This window comes from Propithecus coquereli, unplaced genomic scaffold, assembly GCF_000956105.1.
Source record: "Propithecus coquereli isolate 6110/MARCELLA unplaced genomic scaffold, Pcoq_1.0 Scaffold587, whole genome shotgun sequence".
Lineage (NCBI taxonomy): Eukaryota > Metazoa > Chordata > Mammalia > Primates > Indriidae > Propithecus > Propithecus coquereli.
Window position 1 is genome coordinate 742,326 of NW_012151807.1, and position 4,969 is coordinate 747,294.

At 47.6% G+C, this 4,969-nt stretch overlaps 1 pseudogene; it reads right to left on the minus strand.

The window, feature by feature from the left end:
* Positions 1-299: 299 nt before the first annotated feature.
* On the minus strand, positions 300-1,277 carry LOC105821658 (annotated as a pseudogene).
* Positions 1,278-4,969: the final 3,692 nt, after the last annotated feature.

A 4,969-nucleotide genomic window follows, 5' to 3' on the forward strand; every position in this document is an offset into this window, starting at 1 on the left:
TGAATAACTGAAAGAGGGTGAGCTAGCAATCAGCTAGGGCAGTGATTCCAAGGGTCGCTGGGCCCCACATCCCCAACTGCAAAATGCGGGTTGTTACATTTCCCCCTCCCAATTTCACTGCCTGCGTTAATGCAGATGAATTCAGTGATGTCTTTTGGGTTTGGCATCTGAAGAGTGTCTGTGACTTGGGAAGAGTGGTCAGAATGCAGGGTGGGCGGGAAAGAGCAGGTTTCAGCTGATTGAGGGTGCAAGAGTGGCCAATGCCTTGCTCTTTCTGGAGCACAGATGGAATTTGGAAACTAAAAGCCTCTGTTGGCCTCGGGGGCACTGAGGAAAGCCCCCCATCCTCTCAGACTTCACTCCCTTTTGCTGAGGTCTTCTCACCCTGATAGTCTGTAATCCCACCCCATGCCTGGGCCAACAATGCGCCTTCCATGGAGGATCTGAATGTAGTCATCAGCTTCCTCTGTATTCCTCAAGGACACAGAGTCCACCATCTGCGAGCCTGGCAAAGAGAAGGAGCTTCCGAATGTGTCGCGACTTTGAGCACTCTACTCAAAGGTCTTCTCTGAGCTCATTCAGCACCAATGGATCATCCCTAAAAATCCATAGGATGAAACATATGTTTGATGATGACACCTCGCTCGTGGTGCTCTCCTGACGGCCCAGCTCCCTGCATGGATCTCCAGTCCTACTACTCTTGTTGCAGACACAGCACCTTGTAATCTTTGCACTTCTATTTTTAGATAACATAGTCCCCCTTTGGCTGAAACTTAGTCACCTTGACATGTAATTTGTAGCCTCTAATTTCATTTTCATCCAAAAGCTTTATTGCAACACCTGCAGATTCCCTCTTCAAATAACAGCAAAGCCCGTCTCCTCCAAGATGTCTTGAATTATCTTTGTAAAGCTTCATCTTAAAGTCTTCAGAGGATTTCTTATGATAATGCAAAATTTGGATATAAGCAATACAGACTCACCCACTGTAATGTCTGGAGGCATGCCAGATATATATATATACATAAATTTGTATTTCTGTTTTTTTCAACATGAAACCATCCTGATTCCATTTTCTTTTATCTCCCTTCTTTTTGGGATCAGTGGGTTTGGGGGATTTTCTTTGTGGAAGTTCCTCTGCATTCTTGGCATTTACATCTTGTACATTTGCCAGAACTAGGTGTTCGACCATTAGAAAAGCCATAATTGGCCTGATTTGTAGCAATGAAACCTTCAGTGGCTTTGGGGAACCAAGAATTCTTGTCTAGATCTTACTCGTGGGGGAGTCAGCCAGCTCCTGCCCAAAAGAATACATTTTTACTCACCAGACGTGGTGGCTCATGCTTGTAATCCTAGCACTCTGAGAGGCTGAGGCGGGAAGATCCCTTGAGGTCAGGAGTTCGAGACCAGCCTGAGCAAGAGTGACACCCCATCTCTACTAAAAATAGAAAAATTAGCTGGGTGCAGTAGTAGTGCATACCTGTGGTCCCAGCTACTCAGGAGGCTGAGGAAGGAGGATCACTTGAGCCCAGGAGTTTGAGGTTGCTGTGAGCTATGATGATGCCAGGGCACTCTAGACAGTGACCAAGTGAGACTCTGTCTCAAAAAAAAAAAAAAAAATCCATTTTTCCACTGGGATCTTCTTGGATGTTGCTGTCCTTGGTGTTTCCGTATAATTCTTGCATCTGCAGCTGCTTGTCAAAGTTGTCATTCCCATTCATGTTGTTGCTGCTGATGTTTCCTACCTAGGCAGGGGCAGGGTCCAGGTAACCAAAGAGGCTTCTCTGTGGGCCTGGGAGCCCCCACCAAGTGTATCTGAGGTGACTGCCCAAGCACTGTTTTAAACATTCAACACACTAAGTCTTCCGATTGTCACAGACAGCCTGTGAGGTGGGTACTATTGTTATTCCCATCTTATTTCATTTTTAAATTTATTATATATATACACACACACACACACATATTTGTTATGTCCATTTTAGAGAAGAGGAAACTGAGGCCCAGAGCCCTCGCCCAACAGAGCCAGTGCTGACGGAGCTGGTGCGTGACAAGGCTGGGATTTGGATCCGGGCAGGTCTGCTTCAGTGGCCACATCCTTAATCCCCACGTTTTATAGCCTCCAAGAAACTGACAGGGTGAAGCCCAGCCTGCCTCCCGTTCCTGTGTTTGTCATTTAATAGTGAAAGTGTAAACTCCCTAGCCCACCCACACTACTGCACTGTTGTCTGCACCGACCCTCTCTCTGTTCTTCCTGGCTCCAACCCAGCCCTCCACCCGCCCCTCCCTGACACGCCTTGCGCCCTCTAATAAACTGCAAACCCTCATACCCGTAACTTCTCCCTGGAGTGCTCCCTCCACTTGCTCGGTTTAACTGAAATTTGACTCTCCCTTGAGGCGTTTGAAACGAGAGCTGTTTATTTTCTCTTAGGTGAGAGCGCCTCCCTTGCTTCAGATTGCTGCCTCCAGAAACTCTTCCCCCAGCCCCCGTCTCCAGCTTAAAATAACCCTCTGCCTTCCAGGCTCAGCCACTGGGCTAACCTCTCTTCCTTTCTCACTGCCGCCACCTGCCACCTCACGCAGGGGAACACTGGCACGTGGCTGACTACCTAAATCTTCCAGTGAGTCTTCCCACCGGGCCACGTCATTGTCCACATGGAGGACCCATTCCCCATGTGGCCTCTCAGCAACTCGGCCACTCTGTCCCCAAGAAGCTTCTCCACTTCCCTCTGCTGCACGTTGGCGTCACCACATCCTGGACCTTCTCACCTGGAGCAGACCCTTTTCAGGAGTCATCCACGCAGCCTGCCCTCAGCCCCGTCTCCTAACCTTGCACCCGTCAGTCTATCCACCCCCTCGCAACCATTTTTCAGACTCCTAGGACCTCCAGATCGATGAGGCCTTCCTTCTTCCAACTTGTCAGCCCTCCCTATCCGGATTGACTCCACGACCCTTCATTTCAGCAGCTCTCTGGGACAATACCCCCAGCTCCCATGCCTCTCTGTATTTTCATCCTTTGCGCCTAACTGGCGAAACCTCAACCCTGGGTGAACCCAATGATTTGTTTTCTTCAGGATTTTCTCTGAGAGCTAAGAATTGTTGGGGGAACTCACACAACCAGGAAACGGTTACTAGTCCTCATTCATGGGCATCAGTCTTAAGGAGGCTCCCAACATTGCTTTGTGACCCAACAACGTCACTCTGGTCAATGGCTACTTTACACCTCCCCGATCCTTTAACCTCTGAGGCTCTTCTCTCTGTCTGTCATGTCCCTCTCAGGTGGTGATCACACTCTTATGTCACAGAGAAAACTGAAGCCATCAGAAATGAACTCCTTCTGCCACCAAATCCTGTTACCAAATCCACACGCCCGCCTACATCTGTGCCCACTCTTTCTCGTCCCTTCGTGTTAGAACAGAGCCATGGTTCTCCAGCACAGGTGTGTGGCAGATTCAGTAGGTCAGGGTTGGGGGCATGAATTTTCATTTCCAACTAGTTTCTAGGTGATGCTTGATGCTGCTGGTCTGTGGACGCGACTTTGAAAAGCGCTGGAGTAGAGCGGCTGCTGTCCTGCACGCGGCCGGTCTCTGCATCCATCTCCTTCGTCACCTCTTTTACTTCTCCTGGATCTTAAACCTCTGCCTCTCAGAATGAAACTAACACTAAAACTAATCCCTCCCCCATCTCATGTCCTTCTCTGACTGCTACCCACATCTCTCAGTTCTCTGCCAGGCTCCTCCCATGCAACAGGGACACAGTGTGTGTGTCCTGACCAGGTCCTGGTTTGAAAACATCTGCATACAGGTAAGATATTTTGGGGTTAACTGGGGGAATATTTGAGCATATTCTACATATCGGATAGTGTTGGGGACCGATTGTCATTTTCTTAGCTGTGATCGTGGTATTGTGGTTACGCAGGAGAAAGTCCGTGTTTTGGGGAGATGCGCACTGAAGTGCTTAGGTGTGAAGTGCATGTTTTCCTACACTTTCATGCGGTTCAAGAACTATATGTAAATATCTAGTTGTATATGTGTGTGTATAAACATTTCTATGTAAGTATAAATAACAGTTGTTAAATCTAAGTAAAGTAGTGGATATAAAAATGATATTTTCAATTTTTCTGTATGTTTGAAATTTTTCATGAGAAAAAGTTGGGCAAAATTCTCTTTCTGTTCCCTCACTTCTACTCAGTGCTCAACCCTTTCGGGCTGGTGTTCTCTCTACCATGCTACTCAAATGATTTTGCAGTGAACTTCATGTCATGAAATCCATGTTTTAGTTTTCCTCTTATTTGAACTGCCACTAGTATTCAGCATTGTTGACCAGTTCTTTCTTTCTTTTTTCTTTAAGACATTCACCACAGACGACAAATGGACCCCCTGTCGTAACAAGAGGCTGACCAGGTGTTCTTAACACACCGTATTCCCTTGGCCTCTAGGACTGGGCCTCTGCTGGTTTCCTCCTAGCCCTGCAGCTGCTCTTTCATACCTCTGTTGGCTCGCTCTGCTCTTTAACTGAACTGAGCTGGCCATGTTGGAGCTCACCAAGAGTGGCCAGTCCTGAACCCTCCTCTTCTCATGCTATGTTCTCCCTCCAGGGGATCACCCCTGGCCCATGGCTTCGGTTCAATCACTAATTACTCTCAAATTTATGTCTTTCCTCTAATCTCCAGACTTGGGGAGTATATCTGACTGCCTACCTGGCATCCCTACTTGGATGTCTCAAAGGCACTACAAACATAGCATATTTGAAACAGAAGTCATGGTCTTCCCCTACAAGCAGTATCATCCTCTGATCTGGACTATAGGGGCCCTGCCCTGGCCCACATGCTTTAGGGGGATTTACCTATCACAAACAACATATCACATACATTTATTAAATGACACCCCTATACCTCTGTCATTTGGGATCTTCCCCCAGTGTTGGCACAGCACAGCTTGAAACCCTTAATGTCTGCTTTTGTAATTAATTCTGT